This window comes from Balaenoptera ricei, chromosome 3, assembly GCF_028023285.1.
Source record: "Balaenoptera ricei isolate mBalRic1 chromosome 3, mBalRic1.hap2, whole genome shotgun sequence".
Taxonomy (NCBI): domain Eukaryota; kingdom Metazoa; phylum Chordata; class Mammalia; order Artiodactyla; family Balaenopteridae; genus Balaenoptera; species Balaenoptera ricei.
Window position 1 is genome coordinate 38958811 of NC_082641.1, and position 22337 is coordinate 38981147.

Here is a 22337-nt window from a genome sequence, read left to right on the forward strand (position 1 = left end):
TGTGAGATAATGAATTTATGTGTTTTATGCCACTAAGTTTGTGATAATTTTTTACAGCAACAATTGAGACTAACACAGGTCTTTACATTGATCTGAACAGTATTAAATAATAATGTCAAATCTGGGGTGGAGAAAGAGACATTTAGGTCCAAAAAAACAAATGAGGCTGCCTTCCCTCAGCAGCAAATGATACAAGAATTCTCCCCCACTTCATTAAATTTCTAATCTAGTTTTATTGATCTGATTTCTAATGATACATTTTAATGCCTCATATTTTCTTTTTCTGGTTTCCTTCATTTATTTTTGTTACTTTCTTGACATACCATTTTCAAAGGATTATACAAGATTTCTCTACATCCATTTTTTAAGGAACTTTGAGGTGGCATCTTCTCTAATGGGTTCTTATTTGAAAGTCATAATCCCCTTAAAGTATTGGCCCCTTCTGGTACTTTTGCCATCATATCTCTTTATACCTGTTATGACAAAACTCAGGTCTTACGTCCATATTCTCATTTTCATCTTTTGATTTTTCTCACATTTAAGCTCTATTTCCAAAGATAGATATTATATACTATATATAGTATATATATACTACATATAGTATATATATACTATATATATACTATATGCAGTATATATAGCTAATGACCTTGCTCCGTTCTCCTCAATTTCTCTCTGTAGAGATCCAATCATCGTGGGTAGGGTGAATGTCAGTTGTTGTCTTCCCAGTAGCCCTTTCTCCTCCTTTTTTAATGGCACAGTGCTCTTAGGCTAAATCACAGTGACCCACCCCTTCCTAACTAACAGGTAGTACATAAACCAAGATTCTGTCTCTCCTGGGAATCGGAATCTTGAATAGAATGCCATGGTGGTCTTAAAGTTGAGTTGTGGGCACTCAGAAGAAACTGTCTCTGAATTTCTGACTGAGATGCTGAAAGCTGTCATAGTTCAATTTTTTTCTGAGGCATGGTTATCGTGTTTTCCCTTCTACTATGTGAGCTATGCAACATCTTCCTTTTAAATACATTTATTTACTTAATTTAACCAGAGCCAGTTTCTAATTAGCCTCAGACTGATACACAGAAGATGGTGATCAAGATGATATATAATATTCTCACCTATTTCCGTGGATTAGTGCCAGTGTTTCTTTGTATGCTATCTTAGTTAAGAATCTTTTAGTTCTACTGTAAGACTGGAGATAACAAGAAGAAAGAAAATATACCAAATAAGTATGAAAAATAAGAATAAGAACACATTCTAGGGGGATCTCCCCAGTGACTCCATTGATACCAAATGTGCCTTCCAATTAACTCCTGTTTTCTCCAAGCCGTGAGGCTGCACACAATGGATGTTAGAGTGAGATTAATAGAGTGGTATACCCTTTGCTTCCTGTTTTGCAGTAAGGATGTCAGCAAACCTCTTTCCCAAGTCAGTCCTATGTAATCTCAAATTAAGTAAAATCTTCTAGCAGCCATGGGTCTATGTCAACCCACTCCAGCCCTCAGCTGCCAAACGGTGACATATAAATGAGGAAAACATCCATGTAATAATGTGGTTTAATGGTCTACATGGCAAACAGGGCAAGACATCCAATGACAAGGAAATGAGTGGCAATGAGGGCAGTCCTTGAGGGAAAAGCCAGAATGACATGTTGGCATCAGATATGCTAAGTGATGGACACTATGAAATAAGATTTAATAGTGAGTTCTTTTGGCCAGAAGAACATTTCTCTAAGCCATTAGAACACCCACTACCTTGCCCCACCCCCCAAATGAGCATTTATGAATCTGAGTTGCCCCTATCCCCTTTACTGGAATTAATCTTTAGGAGAAAAATTTCAGGGCCCAGACACCAATGTATATAAAACTTCATTTACCCTGAAGGGAGAATAAAAGGATTTTTTGAAAAGTTACTCAGGCATCTCTGAGAATCTAAAGAAAAGTTGGAATACCTAACCACAAGAATTGCCTCAGAGAAACTGAGAAGCAGGAGTTCGTGTACCTTCCTTCTGTAGTTCTACCAGGAATTTAACTTAATCCACACAGTTGGGGAGTTGTAATCTCCTTATGTGAGAAATGGATGTGAAAAAGACTTTAGAACAACAATCAACGGTAATATGTTTGGCAGCCAGAAAAGACACATCCTACCTCAGGACCCTCACAGCTGTAACGTTTTTTAGTTTCAATGTAGTGCTTCTTTTCTTCTTTGTATTTCCTCTTTTCCCATCTAACCTCCATTACTCTGATTTTCACTCTGCCTTTTGTTTTTTCTATTTCTTAGATCATTCAATTGCATTCTGTAATTTTGAAAATTGATTATTTTAATATCTTTTGATCAATTTTTCTCTTAAAACTGTTATCATATTTTAAATTGTTTCATTATTCTCCAAAATTTTAAAAGTTAAAAAGGATCAATGGTTTCCTCACCAGTGTTACCTTTCTTTTATATATACGATATATGAAGTGTGAAAGCAAGTTACAAAAACTAGAGTGAGAACATCTTATTTTTATAGAAATAATGTGTATATAATAAATTTATACACCAACGTCTAGATCTAACTACCAAATTGCAAAAAAAAATTTTAAGGAAAGAGGAACAGAATAAGTCAAATGACACCACAAAGGAAGCAATCAACCAAATCCAAAATGTGGGAAATTCTTCAGAACAATGGACCTAATTTCTTCAACCATACATGTCATAAAAATAGGTGGAAGGAGAAATGATTAAAGACTTAAAAATTTGGTTTGTTACAAAATTCTTGTATCCTCATTTGCAAACAAACACACAAACAAAAAAGACAACTGTTAACATACATTTTTGAGAAAATCATGGAAATTATATTAAGGAATAATTCACTTTGTTATGCATGATAATGACATTGTAGCTATATATTTTTTAAAGCCTGTCTGTTAGAGATGCACACTGCAGTATTTTCTGGTGAAGTGTTATGATAGGTGAAATTTGATTTAAAATATTCCAGTCCCACTTGTCAAACTGTGTGCTTTGGGATGGGATGGGGCAATAGATAACAAGATTGACAGGATGTTAATCATTATTAAACATGGATGATGGGTACAGGGGATTCATCATACTCGCTCTCTACTTTTATATATTTTTGAAAATTCCCATAGTATGGATGGTGAGTTTATAGGTGATTAATCTCTCCTTTTCAGTATTTTCTAATTTTTTACTACAACGAATAAGTATTAGTTGTGCAACAATAAAATTCTTAAGTATTTTAAAGTTATGTCCTATATTTTAAATGCATTCCCATTTCTAATAGAATTTGTTCATCTTTTATGTGCTACTCCCAGTTTTTCAAGTTTTGAGAAATGAATTTTGACATTATCAGGAAAGGTGCCATCTTCCATCACAAGGCAGTTTTGAAGTTCAATTGAGATCACATTTCTGAAAATATAGTGTAGCCATCACAGTATTATCCAAATGTATTAGTATTTGTTATTGACTTGCTTCTTGCTTTTTTCTTTTTTCTTTTTTCATATTACAATCCAAACTGTAAGCACATATACACAAATACATGCACTTTCATCTTATGTTCTTTTCCCTGAGATGCAACTAAAATCTCCTTTGAATAACTTCTAGATGCAGGGAAATTATCCTCAGATAACTTTTCGTATTTCCCTTAAGAGTATTCCTATTAGAAATTGTCATGTTCTCCTCTCAAAAGAAAGCACCACATTCTCAAGAGATAAATGTAAAATATCTTGGTGCATGGAAAATACTGAGTAGTAGTAGTAGTAATAATAAATTATAATAATAATTTGCTTTCCTCTCCGCACCCTTCAGTTTCTCTATTTCTGCTTCTTCCATTTGTCTCAAGGCCTATTATTATTGCCCTGCCCCTATCCTCCTAGTTCTTCCAGGCATAATGGTCCATTTCATTGGGCCTATTAACTTCATTTCTTTGAGCCTTTTCCTCTATTGATTTATCCATATATTCTTTTCCTCTTTCTACCTTTCCACTGCTAGACTTAGATAAAACTTCTTTACTAAAAACAGCTATGGTTTAGGTGCTCTCTTCTTTATGCATATAGTTTCATTTGCAGCCATATTACCTGTCTTCCTTCACACCACCTCTATCAACAGAAATCTATTTTCTTTGTTTTTGGTCTCATTTCTGGAGCGTCTACTCACTGCACTACACAGTCTCATGTGGCTTTAAAAAAAAACCAGTCATTTGATTTGGGCAGAGTAGCCAATTTATTTATTTAATTTCCCATTTATTTTTTGGTTTGAAACTGGCCTATGTCCCTCTTACTTTGTTTTGACCAGTTACTTAGAACCTGCAGAGCCTACAAGGGACCCTTGGGGATTGTAAATCTAACTCCTTCATTCTAATGATGAGAAACCGGAAACCCATGTTTCCTGATTCCCGGTCCAATGCTGGAACTCTTTTCATGACACCTCAATTCATCATACATTTTAATAGTCATAGTTTATATTTGCATAATACTATTGCCTTTGTAGCGACTTTCACATCTATCTTCTCATTTGCATATAGTTTAAAAGCCACTCCTGAGCACTAACTTCTAATCATATCAGCCACAACCTTGGGATGCACCTGTGACTGCACCTCCTTACTCTAGGCCCTCAGGTAACAGCACAGAATCCTACACTGCATTTTCTTTAATGCTTTCTCACCTTGTTATATGCTCTATTATCATGGTAATATTTGCCTTCAGTTCTCTGTGGAAGCATTAAAAATGTGCATAATAGATATCCTTTTAAAATATTACCTTAATAAACAGCACTTGGGGTGGAAGGGAGCTGGATGAGTAAAGGAAGGGTATACTTCCTCCCAAACAAACCGACCAAGAACCTCCTGCAAAGAGCGATGACAACAATCTGGGTGAAGGAGGTTCACTTCAACAACAAAAGCGTAAGAGCCCGGATACTCCTAGATAGACCACACATTACCTTTCTGTGGCACCTCAGTGTTTCCTAAACCTTTTCACACACTGTCTCTTTTTTCTTCTCTGGGTGCCCCATTCTAGTCTACACACAATTCTTTTATATATATATATAACTTTATTTATTTTATTTATTTTTGGCTGTGTTGGGTCTTCGTTGCTGCACGAGCTTTCTCTAGTTGCGTTGAGCAGAGGCTACTCTTCGTTGCGGTGTGTGACTTCTCATTGCGGTGGCTTCTCTTGTTGCAGAGCATGGACTCTAGGTGCATGGACTTCAGTAGTTGTGGCTCGCGAGCTCTAGAGCGCAGACTCAGTAGTTGTGGCGCACGGGCTTAGTTGCTCCACGGCATGTGGGAACTTCCCGGACTAGGGCTCGAACCCGTGTCCCCTGCATTGGCAGGCGGATTCTTAACCACTGCGCCACCAGGGAAGCCCCTACACATAATTCTTTTTTCTAGAAATCAGTTATGTCCTTTTCTGCCAAACATGCAGCACTTTTTGCTTTGTTATTTTTTTCTCAGCCTGAGTCAGAAGGGACAGGGAAAAAATAAAACTTCAGGTCTGTTCCTTAAGCCTGCAGAACCAATAGGAGCAGAAGTGGTGTTTTTCACCTGGGTATTCTTAGCATCTTGCACTGCTCCTGCAACCTGCAGGTGCTCAGCGTGTGTAGATCGATGAAGAAATGGAAGACCTCAGTGGGATTTCCACTCTTCACACGTTCTCATGCAGCCCACCTCCCTCTAGAGTGTGTTGTTCTACCTGTTCAGGTAATTTACCAGTTGCTTTTAGACACATTTATCATTTAGACCATGTTGTCTTCATCTCACCAAGTATTGATTCTTAATACAACCCCCGAAGGAAAGCAGGGAACTTTACAGAAGAAGTGGTTAAAAAAGAGAGAAATTAAGCCATTTGTTTAAAATCACATAACAAGTTGGTGACAAATCCTAAACTAAACAGGACTCAAGTCTCTGGCTGAAAGTTCAATGCTCTTTTCATTTAAACTACATTGCTTCTCAGGAATAATAAAGATTTCCATAGCACGGTCCAACTAATAAGATAATGGATGTGGAAATAGATCCATTGCACAGAAAGCATTTGACCACACGTCATCCTGGTCCTCCTCGTGTGTTTTGTTTATATACTTTAGCTGGGTGGCAGGCAGGTAGCACAACAACTCTCAGAATGAATTGAGGCCACAGTTTTATGTGGCTGAACATGTTGAGTCATTTCCCTTAGTTCACACTTCTACCTCACTCTGTCTTCTAAGTTATTATCATGGCTTTAATCTCGCCTTTATTTTGACAGTTGGGATTTTTTTTAGCCGTTATCCAAATGAAATACTGATTCTCACTTATGAGCCCCTAATCCTTCCCCAATGGAATTGGCTATTTATTTGATACAATAGCTAAATCAGTAGGATTAAAAACACTTTACAGGGCTTCCCTGGTGGCGCAGTGGTTGAGAGTCTGCCTGCTAATGCAGGGGACACGGGTTCGAGCCCTGGTCTGGGAAGATCCCACATGCCGCGGAGCGGCTGGGCCTGTGAGCCACAACTGCTGAGCCTGCGCGTCTGGAGCCTGTGCCCCGCAACGGGAGGGGCCGCGATGGTGAAAGGCCCGCGCAACGCGATGAAGAGCGGTCCCCGCACCGCGATGAAGAGTGGCCCCCACTTGCCGTAACTGGAGAAAGCCCTCGCACGAACCGAAGACCCAACACAGCCAAAAATAAAAATAAATAAATAAATAAATAAATTAAAAAAAAAAAAAAAAAAAAGTTATTAAAAAAAAAAAAAAAAAAAAACACTTTACAAAGACATTAAAGCGTTGTTTACAAAAATGACAGTTAATTTACAGAAAATAGAAACTGAAACTTGAGATGATTGCCATCAGATTTCTCTAATATGTACTCAGCTCTTTTTCCCCTGTGATATAAATTAAAAGCCTTTTTTAAAAAGACTACTACCATTCAGGTGAAAAAAAAACAGCCAAATCACTGAATTAGCTGGTAGACATGATTTCTGGGCTCCAACTATTTTTATATTCTTTTGTAATATAGTCGTTATTTCTTCAGGGCTCTATAATGTTGTACTTAACTAATACCCAAGTAAGAAAACTCTATCTAATTTTAATCTTTTATTTGATAAAAACTCAGCTTGTTTTATATGTAAGTATTATTAGTAGCCTAAAAATGACATTTCTGAATGAACAGGATGAATCAACTTGGGGAACAGAAAATCAGGTAATCACTATCAGGGAAATTAGCAAATAGAAGGAGTCTATCCAGCTGGAGGGAAGGCAGGCGGGTCGGCAGCATGAAAATGTTGGAGAAGCTTGTTGGAAGGGCAAGACCTAACACAGTTGATCTTTACACTTGTAAAATATTTTGCTTCTTGCCTCCGCTTGAATGCCCTTTGTCATTTATTATGACTGGATTTATTGTTCCAATAGGGTTGTACCTAGAGTTTTGACTACAGTCGGAACAAACAAATCACTGGATCAAGCTGAAGCCTTAGATAAATTATATAGTAGGGATTCATGCACAGATTTGCTCTATTGCCCTCTCAAATTTCTCTTACCATCAATCCATCCAACTGGTGTTCTCTGAAGGTCATCAGAGGTCAATATAATTTCAGTAAGGTTTTAACCGAAGGTGGCCTTAACATTCAGTGACATTCAGCCATGTTTACAACTGAGAAGCCACTCCCCCTGTTGAATGGTCACCTTATACATGAGTCACCCAGTTTGTGCCACATTTCCCAACAGCGCTCATGTTCTGTTGCATTAACCATTGATTTCCATAAGCCCAGCTCCCCCCAACACTGATGATCTGAAGAATGTGAATTATCTCCTTGTCTTTGTCAAAGCCATTTCATTTCTTGTCCTCACATTTTTGCTTACATTGTTTCTATCTGGAATGTCCATATGTATCTACTTCATTTTCCATTTCATCATTCCATCATCCACATGCTCTACAGATTATTTATTATCAGAACTGATCTTAGCTGACTCTCCATCAAAGTGCTTTCCCTGAACTCACCCTGAAGTAACATTTGTCTCTGCTAAATTACCACTTGTCCTACATTAGTGCATGGCTTCTCTAACTGTCATGAAATGGAGTAGATGGGGAGAAGATGGAACTTGAAGCAAAATCTGCTCATTTAAGGCAGACTCTGGGAGAACAGGCCTGGCTGGAGGTGATGTACAGTCTAGATGATGTTTTCAGAACCTGTAGATGGTAACAACCAAAAACCAGTGCGAACCCAAGCAAGCTGTCAGTGCAGGGCCAAAAATTAGGTATTTCAAAGAGTGGATAAATCAACTTGGGGAACTGTGTTAGTAAATAGAAGGCAGACAGGCAGGGGTGTGGTACAAAACTATTGAGGAAAATGGCTGAGAGATAGCAAGACTGATGCATGGCCTAAGTTGTTAAGAAATTAAGCCTACTACTGAGTCACTGAATCAATTACAGGGGCATAAGACAACATAAGAACATAGATTAGGTCAGGATTAGCAACAAGGGTGAAATAGTATTCAGTTCTGAAATAATGAGCTAGAAATACTTAAAGCCTTCTTGCCAAAGGTAAATATAAAGGACATTTACTGGTTCTGGGTAAATTTCAGGTCTTTTGTTAAGAAGCCTAAAACAAAAACATTCTCTTCCTTTGAAAGTGAACAGTGAAGCATAAAATCCCAAATATAGCTGCAGGTTCCATCACCTACTGATTTGTGTGTATGGAGCATGAAAGGAAGGCTCAGAAACAAAAGCAGATGGAAAAACGTAGAAGGCGGCATTTGCTTGCAAAGAAATATGAGGAAGTCAACTTCAGAAGAAGTAGCCCAACAAAATAAAAAACAGGACAAGTTTTTTAAAGTAAACGAACAATATCATAAAGACTATCAAGTGTGCTCATGGTGGAAAACAGCAATTTTATCATGGTTACCATATTCACAAAGTTCATGATGTATCTTCAGACAATCGCCTTGTTGACAATAAAGTCATTTTTATTGAGTTAGCAATTTAAAGAAAATACTCAAAGTTTTATTTATTTGGGGGACTAGAACCAGACAGACAGAGCCTTTTATTTTTTATTTATATCGGAGTGAAGTGTGAGGGTTTTTTTTCCTTTCTTCAGTGGTGGGATGTGGTACATGTGCTTACAATGATGGCAGTGCCAGGTGTCACTTCTGCTTTTACAGTCCTTCCTGTGGTCATGTTTCCTCCCCATAGGACACATTTGCCTACCTACATTTGCTTAACATTTTCTCAATCAGTATTATTGATTTTATATTTTACTTTGACTCATTTTATTTGCATAGATGTAACAAGAAATGTTGATTAATATATAATTATCTCTTTGCATGGTTTTTTAATGGAACAATATGATACTAAGATTCAAGAGTTTACTTCTGGCTATAGGTTTGTAAGGCCCTATGGTTTTAATTTATTTCTATGTGTTTACTAGTTCAGTTGAGAGCAGACTAACCCATCCAATTCATTCTACCTGATTCTATCTACAGTACTTATAATTTTAAGGGTGCCCTTTTTATAAAAGATACTCAAGTTTCTCACTGTCCTTGTCCTGTCAAGAAGTGACACCCTTTTCCACCTCCAAGGCTGAGTTCCCTAGTCCATAGAGCAAGTACCAGATCAGGTTCCTGAAGGACGCTGTAGGCATCACTTCTGCATGCAAAACATAGAACATGTTTTTATTACTGGGTCTGTCTTGTCTGATTAAATGGAATTTGTAGCATGGTAATGGTAAACAGTTGATTTTTCCAATTATATTCAGGTAAAAAAGAAAACCAGTGCTTATTGAACCAATACAAATAACTACATTGTCATGGAAAGTAAAGGTCTTTATTAAAGGTAACTTTGGGGGGGGGGAGTAACTTTGTATAATGTTTAACCATTACAACTAATTTCATGAGTGTTTTAATAGACAAAGCCAAATGTAGCATAAGATTTTACAAAATCATTAACTGTATTTTTTCTTGGAAACTTATTAGTTTCAATTCTATATAAAGAATTTTCATAAGGTATATTTTTCTCAACACTGAGAACTCCAATTTGGAGTGCTCCATTTAGTTTTTACACAATTTAATCTTAAATTGAGGGTTAGAAATAGATTCAGAAGAAAAAAAAGGGGTTCTCTCGTGTTCATTAAAATAAAAAATTAACCCCAATTAAATCACTTTATTAAGTCCCTTTAGTCCTAAGCAATTACTTCTTCTTTTACTGGTCTTGAGCTGTGCAGTCTACCTTCATGAATTCACCTGCTTCTACATTACAAGACTTGGAAGTCCTGACTCATTCACTTGGTATAGTTAGAATATTGTTTGTGAGAACAAGGTCAGCTCATTTGGGAGGCTGATATCCATGAGTCAGTTTCCTGTGGTATCAAGAGTATCTACCGTGTCTGTACAGTTCTTACTGAAGCTCTTTTGACATTGCTTCTAGAGGCCTTTGTTTTAAAGAGAAAGAAGATGTTGATAACAAGACCGAAAAGTCTGGTTTATTTTGTGTCATAGTAAACAACCTCACAATGAAGGAGAATGAAATTCTCTTTTGAGGTATAATACAAATTCATTTAATAAAACTTTTATCAGTGAATACCATAAAAGAACAAGCATATTAAGGACAATAAGAGAATTCTAATATATCTCTAGGGCCTTTAATTTACCCCATAAAGTATATATTATTACTGTCACCAGTTGATAAGGTTATTTTAAAAAAATTAATTGGTGGACAGTTATTATACCAGTCTTTGTACATGACCATAAATATGCCTCAATCCAACCTGAAAAGTACATAATTGTTGCAATGTAGCCACAGTAATTATAAATAATTATTGTGTTTAATTAATCTAGGACTATTTTTACTTGTTAGGTGTTCTTATATTGTGCGCTTGAAAAGCAGAACGGTTCCCACTGGGAGTGTTGAGCTAATTAAGAATCTGGAGAATGCAAAATACCACCTTTATTTCTTATTTCTTCTTGTAGATGGCTAGAAAGCAGATCTTTGGGGTTGCCCAGTGGTCATCTAGGAAACCTAGAGATATTGTATTCATAAAAAAAATCTTAATAGTCTGCTCTTTTCAGTTGGAGGGTTAAAGTTTGGAAAATTAGTATCAAAAAGAGTGTCAACAATAGAGGTTGCAGGGTCAAGAGCCCTGCCATCAGGTAACCCCAGGTGGGCTCCCAACTTAGTTCAGCATCCCAGCTGCAATGGTGCCACTCTGGGAAAGCACATCTCCTAAAAGGACAAGAATTTTTGCTAGCCCCCTACAACTCCACCCCAGCCTATTACACCCCTGCGCCCGCTTTCCCCTTGAATCTCTGTCCAGGGATCAGGTACTGGGGCTTAAGTTGGGAGCTCTCCTGTGAAGGGCAGAATTAAGTAAATGCATCTTCTTCTGAAGCCTTAAGTTTGATTGTGGCCCAGGTGCCACTACCTGTGATTTTTCCAGCAGAGGTTGTGGAGACCTTGACCAATAGCTACCGACCACTTCCCCAAGGGGTTTGTGAGACTGGGCTTTCCCATTGTCAATTAGTGGGAAAGTTCATGTAAATGTGTCCCTGCCTTAGACTGTACTGATATATGGGGCTTCTGTCTGTCAGAAGACAGACAGCAGGTGATGGGACACTTCAAAGAGAAAAAACGTCTTCAGATAACAGTTGATGTGCACATGATGGGGAAAGCCAATTATCCTAACTAATCAGGAAATCGAGAGCTTCCCCTTTGTCCCCTGAGGGTTACCAGCTTTGTAACTATAGTGTCCAATGATCTTTACAAGTTAAAGTACAGAAGAGGTCAGAAAATGTTCATTCATTTTATTCACATGAGACTTGTTACCCAAGGATTAGTCATAGAAGCTGTGATTCTAGGTTTTCTCTATTCTGCAGTTAAGAATGACATTAGACCTCAATTCTTCAATGTGACTAAGAAATGAAGCTATTTTCTGGGAGCAGGAAGACAAGACAGTTCTGAACACAATTTTTTATGAAGAATGAATTTTCAATATGTAACAACTTACACTGCATAAGTTATCAGAATTCTCATAGCCTTGGTATATTAAATCTCAAAGTTTTTAAGAAGTTAATTTCCAAATCAACAATCATAAATAGTCAACTTAAAGATATCCTTTGTTGGTGTCTTTCAGAATTTAGGACATAATTTTCTGACTTGTAAATTTTTTACTTTCTAGTTAATGGCAGAAAATAATCTGTATTATGCCAAACCAATCTGAACATTAGAAGTTAGTTACATAATGGATGCAGAAAATTTTTCTATATCTATGTTAAATGCATCACACCATTCATCAGCTTAATGTTCTCCAAATAGGGCAAAGTAATTAAGGCTTTCTTAACTCCTTTTTATAATGACCAAAATGACACCAGAGGAGAATGGTCATGTTGTTATTTAAAGTTGATTCACCACTCTTCACTTCACTCTTATATGGAAACATGACTGTTTTACCACAAAAATTACTATATCAAAGGATATAAATATGAGCGTAAGTTTTAAACACCTAAGGACAATGAATAATAAAAGGCATAAAAAAGCACAGCAATAAGAAACACTGATCATTAGAAACAGTGAGACAAAATGGTTATTAAAAATGAGATTTTGTTAAAGAGTATTCAAATACATAACAGAAGCAAAAACATTGAGTGTCTTGACTAAATGAAGAACCTTTGCTATCTGGAAGACAGTAACTTTACTATTTTTATTAAGAGCATGCTAGTATACAAACATTGATTTATCATTTTATGAAAAAGAAAACCCAAATATTATTACTTTTCTTAGATCATCTATATAAGATTTTGCAATAAGAGATTCAAAAGCCCTTTTACATTTTATATATAAACTCATTAAATTAAAACAACTTAGTCAAAAAATTGTAAACGTTGTATTGCTCATTTAAACTCATTATATGCAAGTATCATGAACTATAAAGTGAATAAAGTTTACTTTCCGCAGATATTCTACAATTGTTATACACCCTCAGATTTGTATTTTAAAGTCTAATTTGGTATTATGGCAAACCATAACAATTTTACTATTTTTTAAAAAGTTACTCCCTTTTTGCCTTGATAAACAAAAACACATTATCCACTTATCAATAATTATTTTTCTTAAAGACAAAATATCAAAAAAAATCAAAATCAATGGATTATCCATTCCAATGAGTGCAAAAATTTTGAGCTCATGTTGTGCAAAAAGAAAAACAACACAGAGGATGGTAGAAGGCATCAACATCTTCAATACAAATAGACCAGAAAAAAAAAAGAGGTGTAAAAGACTATCTGCCAGATGCCCTAACACTTTCACCTGACAGAAGAGTGGCTCCCTGACATTACACAAAATCAAAGAGCTGTGGTCTGACAACAAATTTCCAAGAGTCTTGGACACAGAGGCCCAAAATCAGAATGTCTGGGTTCTTCAGGCCTAAGTAATATCACACTTGTGTTATCTCCAGCCCAGTTCACAAGCGCTAGACCATGCTGGTCTCAGTGCTGTTTTATTCTGTTTTCTCTATTTTTGCTATTCAAGAATTCTAAAGATTTGGAATTTCTTCCTTTTCTCCTAGGAGGACATAAATACATTGATACAATAAAAATTGTTATTCCTTCTTCCTTGAAATTTTATTAAGAATTCCAGAGTAAAAGAATCCATCACTCTCCAATTTTTTTTTCTTAGTTGTACAAAAACAAGGATGAACGGTCCTCATTCTTCATTGCCTCAACGTAGGCTGACCCCATTTAGTGATACAGTGGAGGATAAATTGGAACCAATGTCCCCAAGACCATCAAAAATAAGCTGCACAAAATGATTCACCGTGCTGTTTTAAGAATTTTTGAGGAATTTATATGTAAATTTTTACGCTTTATAAAATCTGTAATAAACTTTATAAATGTAATTTGACTTTGCCACTTAAACTCATATAAACATATTGATTCTCTTACATGTCATACAGTATGAACACTTCCCCAGGTCAATAAAAAAAAATCAAAACTGTTACCTTACATAACTGCATAATATTTACATATAGATATAAATAAAATGTATGTATGTGTGTATGTGTATATATATGAGTGTGAATATATATATATACATATAACTTAATTCTACAAGTTATTTAATCATTCTCCTGCTAATAGAGATCCACCATGGTCTCATATATTTTGCTACTGCAAGCAAAGCAGCAATAAACGTCTAACTTTCTGGAATGTGTATTCTTTCATACTGGTGCTTCAATTTCCATAGGCCCAAATCCCAAAGGTAGAACTTCAAGGTCAAATGGTATTTTGTCTTTAAGAAAAATAATTATTATTGGCAGATTACTTTACAGAAAGTTTCCAATTCACATTTCTACCAACAATGTATAATGTTGGTATCCCTGAATCCTCACCAGCTCTGAATTTTTAAAATATAATCGGATGGATGAAAAAAATAGTTTCTTCTTCAATTTGAAATTCCCTGTTCACTATGAGATTAAATATCAACATTATTCCTTTAAAATGCAAATTCTGAAAATATGTATAACTATAATAAATGCCAAGAGTATGTAAGCCAAGAGTCCTGGTAAATTAAATATCAGAATTCCTAAACGAACAGAGCACTGGCTGTGGAGCTGGGAAGTTCCTATGTAAATCCTAGCTCTTCCACCTACTAGTTTTGTGAATGTGGGCAAGTTGCTTAACTTTTCTAAGTTTTAGTTCCCATAATATCTAAACTGGGCTAAATCATCATACCTACTTCCTGGGGTGTTGTGTTCACGTTAAGGAGTAACATCTTGTTAAAGTGGTCAACGCAATTCCTGGCACATAGAAAGAAAGCAACAATAAACATTGGCTGGTATTACAAGGATGCTTACCACCTTCTAATACACTCTCTAGGATCTTGAGTGAAACATGTGGCTGCAGAGCAAGAGGAGAATGTCACCTTGGTGACCTCAGTGTATTCGCATTTCAAAAATTTTAAAATATTTTGCTGGCAAAACAAAAGACACCTGCTGTCTTCATTGGTCACTGACCCTGTCTTTAAACTCTAGAGGCAAACAGTATAAAGTGAGAACTCAGCAACCCCCTCCAAAAAAAAACAACCCAAAATAAAGCAAAACAAAGTGAAGCAAAACAAACAAAGAAACACATAAATGCCAATCTTAATAGTGAGTTCATGGCATTCTTACTGGTGAGATGGTAGTGTTTTGAAGATTGAAATTTCTTCATAAATGAATAGGTCTCCCCTGTGAAACCATATCATCAACTCATGCATCCACTCACTGTTCCTCTTTCCAGTATTTTACATCTTTGCTATTTGTCTCTGTAAATTCACTCATTCTTACCAATCTTCTATTCTTATACTTTGAATTGTTTTATCAGCTTATAGTAACCTTTATCGAATGGTGGTTTGCATTTGTTTACCCTTGGCTAATTCAAAGCACTTGGTATAATTTCCTGTAAATCATGTTCCTCCATCTCACAACACTGCATTATTTTCAATTAATTTCCAATGAACTTTTAATTGTCCATGCTCTGTTAGAGCTAACAGAGTGAATCTCTGTTTAAGCTAATGGGTTCAACTTCTTCAACAAACAAATCTTTCATGAAAGCTGCTGACAAGCCAGAGATTAACTGAATCTAGTTTCATTACTTCTCACTTCCCTTGATCTTTCTCTTACTCTCAGAAATAGTCCTAACATCCTGGTGCTGATAAATAATATGATGAAAAGTAGAGAATACAGTCCAAGGAGCCAGAATATTTTTCTTAAATCTGGTATGATACTTCTTGAGCACCAACATTCAGCAACAAAAAATGTTAAATTCATATACTCTACAGCAATTTCACTGACAGGAATTTATCACACAGATAATCTTGCAAAGGTACATAAACCAAGATTGGTTATAAATGTTGTTGGTAGCAGAGGGTTTAAATGAAGTGTTCATACAATGCAACTGTTAAAAGTAAGACTATCTTGAAGATAAATTATTAAATAAAAACACAAAGCCTAGGTAATCATTTTCCAATGTATACATATATCAAATCATCTTACTGTACATCTTAAACTTACATAATGTTGTCAATTCTCTCTCAGTAAAGCTGGGGAAAAAGCACAAAGCCTAGGTTCTGAGCATCTTTTTGTGTAATTCTGAAAGATAGTTATATTTTCTATAACTTATTTAAGATATATATTCTATACTGGGGGATATGTGTTAAAATCATTTTTAGAAAGGCAAGAAATTGTCAACAATTATCTTCAGGGAAAGTTCTAGATGTATGGTGGTGGAAGACTAGAGAAGAAGAATTTTGTATTTTATTTTTACCTTAATTTAATTCTTGGATTTTCTTATCTGGTACATGAATTATATTTTTATGTCAGCATGAGTTATCAGGTACATGAAATTATGGCCGTTTTTCTGTTTTCTCCCATTTATTTTTGTGTATAAATAAAGAAAAATGTCTTTTTAAAATTTGATAATTTTTAAACCACGATTTTTAGGAAAGTACTCTGCTATCTCCCTAACTTTCCTTTCACAAAGTCTGTTTATGTTGTATGATAATTATTTTTTCAGGATGGAGGTCTTATAAGGTAGTTACAAAAAGTGGCATATATCTCTTGGGTCAAACTAATTTCATGTTATGAGCAAAATTGTGTAATGTCATTTTTAAAGACCTTTCTCTCATCTATCAATCTACAAAGTTAAATAGCTGAAATCACTTCCCAAACAAATTCTTTTGCAGTCAGCAAAATGAAGCAATTACATGAATAAGTTTTTCCACTTGGCCTATTTTTCTGCCCATGGTTATTAATCAGTCTCACTGACTACATTTTCCGTTTTACATCCACTTTCAGGCACTGCTCCAGGTGGCCAAACATTTCACATTATGTAAATAAAATAAAACAGAACGTTTGCCCATTTAACAAATGGATGTACTTCATATCTAACACTTCCAGCCTCTTTCAAAGCACTCAAAAAAACACAATATTGTTTCTATAAAAGGACACTCAATATTTTCATTCTATTTGGCCAACTGGAAGTTAAGCGAAATTTTACTCCAGCCAATCTTAACCAAATAACTGAATTAATTTAAATTGACACCCTATTATCTACTAGCTTTTCGAGACCATTGGCTTGATTGTTCTACTGCTTGCCTTGTCTCCTCTGAATTCAAAGTCTGGAAAGTATCTCTTCTGAAACAGGTGTTTCACATAATGATTGTTTTGAATGCTGGTTCTTAACCCTGGCTGTGCATCAGAATCGCTATTTCTTTATACTAATACTCTGGACACAATCAGGTAGAGATTTGGATTTAATTGGGACAGTGTGAGGCCAGGGCCCTTTTTTAAAGCTCTAATCATGATTCTATTATGCCCACACATATGCCTTAGGCCTCAAACAGGACCAAACACCACTCACATTAATGATACTTCTCTTAAATTTAACTCAAGTCCTTACCACTGATAGATTCCTATAGACTGATCTGGCCCAGTGATAACACGGTTGTAACAAATCTACTTACAATATCTGTGTTCTTCATAGGAATTGCAGTGTTATAAGATTAATGGTTCTTAGGTCTGAAAGCTTTAAAAAATAATGATGCTTGTCCTACTCCCAAAGTCTAAAGTGTGACTGGGCATTGGGATATTTAAAAATTTTCCCAAATGATACTAATGTGCAGCCAAGGTTGAGAACCACCCTGCAGGACCGAGATACTTAAGAAAATCCAAGTGCTATCTTGTCAAATATAATGTCCCTTTTTCCCCAAAGAGATCCTGAGTATATACCTAACCACAGGATAATGACAGACAAAGGGAAGTAAAGTACAACAACTATATGGACACATATTCTGCTTTTTGAAACTTGGTTTGAAAATTTCTGTTAGAGTTCATTACTAGAAGTCTACCTCTAGAAAACATATTTTCACTCTGCAACATAGGGTCTAGGAAAATTAGTGAGATTAGAAAATTTTTTCCATGGCCTCCTCTCAATTTCTTTTATCAACTTCCCCTTTTTCTCTATCTAGGAACTGTTCTTATATCACAATCTCCAAGGGCTTTGCTCTCAGCTAATTAACTAAGACATTATCTTTCAAGGTATAAGATATTTTCTCACAAGGATGCAGAGTATCAATATTTAATAGGGCAGGTAATGGGAAGATTTCAAATGTCTTTCCAGGGATATTACATCTTCTCACTCTATTCATCAGAACAGTCAGGTCTCTAGACCAAGATAAAAAAATTCACAGTTGAAAAGTGAATTCCTGTTGTGTCCAGTACTGTCTTGATTTTAGCAACAAAGGTTCCACATCCAGAAAGCCCCTCATTCCTGAGCAGATTGGGAGATTGATTGCCCTCCTTTCTACCTGTGTCTCTCCCTTTCATGATTGGCTTATAAATATTGCTGCTATGGTCTGAATGTTTGTATCTTCCAAAACTTATGTGTTGAAATCGTAACCCCCAAGGTGATGGTATAGGGAGATGGGGCTTTGGGAGATGATTAGGGAATAAAGACAGAGCCCTCAGGAATGGGATCAGTGCCCTTATGAAAGAGACCCCAGGGAGATCCCTCTCCCTTTCTGCCATGTTAGGACGTGTGAAAAGACAGCTGGCTGTAAACCAGCAAGTGGACTCTCACCAGATACCAGATATACCGGTGCCTTGATCTTGGATTTCTAGAACTGTGAGAACTGTGAGAAACAAATTTCTGTTGTTTATAACCACCCAGTCTGTGGCAATTTGTTACAGCAGCCCAGCAGACTAAGACAATGGCGAAGGTCGCAATTTTTAAAAAAAATTATTTTAGTGCATTACACATTGCTGTTTTTGTATTTTTAAAATACTATATACTGGGCTTCCCTGGTGGCGCAGTGGTTGAGAATCTGCCTGCCAACGCAGGGGACATGGGTTCGAGCCCTGGTCTGGGAAGATCCCACATGCCGCGGAGCAACTAGGCCCGTGAGCCACAACTACTGAGCCTGCGTGTCTGGAGCCTGTGCTCCGCAACAAGAGAGGCCACGATAGTGAGAGGCCCGCGCACCGCGATGAAGAGTGGCCCCCGCTTGCCGCAACTAGAGAAAGCCCTCGCTCAGAAACGAAGACCCAACACAACCAAAAAAAAAATAATAAATTAATATAAAAAAAAATACTATATACTCATTAAGAAACATTAGAAATATATAGAAAATAGTAAAGAGTAAAACAAAAATCACTGACAGAAATAGTCACTATTAAAATCTTAGCACACTCCCGTTCAGTATTTTTTTCTCTGATTTATATTATACCTATTAATGTCAGAAGAAAAAAAATCAGAGATTCACTCCTGTCGACCAACTGTCCTTTGCCTCTAGATAATTTTGGACAAATACATAACTTAATTCTATCCAGGCTTCCCTTTTACAGACTCCATGCAGATTAACCCTCTTCTGTTAAGACATCATTTCCTGAGGCAGAATAAATATGGTTACTAAATATATAAGCTTTCTGAGTTAAGCCACAGTTCAGTTATGCTTCCCTAAGTTTGTAGCAGTTGGATTTGGAATGGCCACAGAACATTTCTTGGACAGCTTCTAAGAATGAGTGATATTTTCTTTTGTAATTTACTTCTTTCTTTTTAAATCCAATTCTTGTAACATAACTATAACTTGGGGTACATTTTTGTCTCATGTTCATATTCTCTCTTTCAAAGTCCATGTGTATTTCCATATTTATGTATTTAAATACTATGTAAAAGTATGTGCAACAATAATGGGATTATACTGTACATACAAATTTGTATACTGCTGTTTTGAAAAGTAGTTAAATACTGAATATATATAAAATAATATTTATAAAATAGGTATGAGATATTCACATACATAGTAAAACAATAATGTATCCACCTCTGAGTTTCAAAACTAGGACATTGAAATACCATTGAAGCCACCTGCTTTGTCTAGTGCCTCTCTTCCCTGCTCTATTCAATCATTTATTAGGTCCCAAACTAGTTTGTTCTCAGATTGCTTCCTATCTACTCTCCTACTCTGTTTTGTATTTGAGGAAAATACATTTCCAGGCATCTGTGAGAGGCAGTGGAAGAAGCCAGGGTATCAGCTCTCTGTCTCCTATGGTATCTCCTGCAAAGCTCGTCTCTTTCCTGGGGACCCAACTCCTGACAGATGGCCCCTACTTTCATGGAGCCAACTACAGTAGACAGTGCTGATCTCAGCTCTAGCACCTGCCTGAGATTCTGGTCTCCTGTCTCTGATAATGACACCTCCTGAGGCAGGAGACAGATGGGCCCCCAGGGCAAACGGTTTGAGTTCGTTCCTTGTGGACCGCTACTCGGAAGATGGGAATAACAGGACAATTGAGAGAGGAGGCTGGGCCCTTCCCAGAGAGAAGGTAAGAGACCACATATTCCTCATTCTCGAAGTCAGGAGACCTCCCCGACTACACATGCGCAGAAAGGCTCCTTAGAGGTCAAAAGGGGAGTGATGCCAACTAATGCTCACTTACCCATAGGCCTCTTCGGTAGAATCCATCTTGGCTAAGAGATGTGCACACACACATGGGAAAATCTTGAGATATACCAAATACGGACTTTGAACCAGGCAAATCAAAATGATTGGTCAAAGGAAACCCAGAAGAAATGCCCCATAAAAGTGATTCAAACTGCCACGAGGGCGCGACTCTCTCTCTGAGCCCGCCTGTGTGTCTATCCACATGTACTGTACTTCTTTTTTCTACTAATAAATACTTTACTTGTTTCACTACTTTCCGTCTTTGTGGGAATTCCTTTTCTGCAAAGCCATAGGGCCAGGGCCTTGTCACTGACCACTGGTCTAGTGGCTACGACTCAGTGCTCTCACTGCCGTGACCTGACCTCAATCACTGGCCGGGAACCAAAACAATGCTACAAGCCGCTGCAGGCCGAGGCCACCAGAGATCACTCTTACCATTATCCTTCTAGCCCTAGGGGAACTGCTGGTTCCTGCTCTTAAGTAGCTAACTCACCATGCCTGGTTTGGCTTCCATCATCTGCGTAATCAATTATCTCCGTTAACTCACCTCTACTTGAAAGACCAAGAAGAGTTTCTGATTTATAAGTGGACATTAAAAGCTCTTCTATTTCTAGCATGCTAGAAAGAGTCATCAAACTTAATTATTTAATTTTATTGAATTTACTTTCTGCACCTCCTGAAATGATGATTTGCTTTTCCTCATTTCACTTGTTTAATGTGATGAATTACATTTATAGATTTTTTCTATTGTTAAAAGTCCTTGCATTCATAGAATAAACCCAGTTTTCATACTATGTTATCTTTCTTCATAGATTGCTAAACTTCATTTGCTAATTTCTAATTTACAATTTTTGCCTTTAGGTTCATGAGGGAAATTGATTATAATTTTCCTTTATCGTACATTTCTTGTACAATGTTGGTATCAAGATTGTAGTGGCCTCATTAAATGAAGTGTTCCTTCTTTTTGCATTCTGGAATACTTTTTGCTTTTTGTGTGTTAAAAATAATACATTTCTTGAAAACATTTGTTAGAACTCACCAGTAAAAATGTCTGGACATGTTGGTTCTCTTTTTGTGGGAAGAATTTTTAGCTTCTAATTAAATATCTTTAATAGGCTAGGAAATTTTTCAAGTGTTTTATTTCATCTTGAACATTGACAAATTTGAATTATGAAAAGTCCTCAGATATTATTTCCATGAATATAACCTTACCCTAATTCTACTTTTCTTTTGTTGATCATACTAGATATTGACCCTATTTCTCAATCTCTGTTTCACATACACATTTTCCTTTCCTCCCTTTGCTATATCCAGTATAATTTTTTCATATCTAACTTCTAATTCACTTATTTTATCTTTGGCTGTTTCTAATCTAGTATTTAATCTGTCCTTTAAGTTTTTGATTTCTATGATATTTTTTATTTCTAAGAGTTCTCTTAAATTTAGTTCCCAATCTGCTTGATATAATACATATTTTTTCTCATTTATATTCCTGGAACACTTCTTTGATTTCTTTAAACATCTTAAATATAGCTTTTATGGTTATATAATAGTTCTAATATCTGAAATCTTTATCATTCTATTCTATGTTTCTGCTCATGGTGCCTATTTCCTCATGAGTTTTGTGATAGTCTTGTTTTTAATCTCATATTTAATGGAATTTTGTCAGTGGTAATTCTTTGAGGCCTGCGATACATATGGATTTCTCCAAAGTTGCTTTGTTTTTGTTTTGGCTAGATTCTTGGAGATAACACCAACCAGGGACAGCTATAAAATAATTTTTCAATTGAGTTTTTAAAAATTATATAGATAGTAAGATTTTAAACTACAAATTCATGTGAAGATGGACTTGTGATTTTTCCTTCTCAACCTAGCATTAAGTTTGGGGCAGAAAATTTT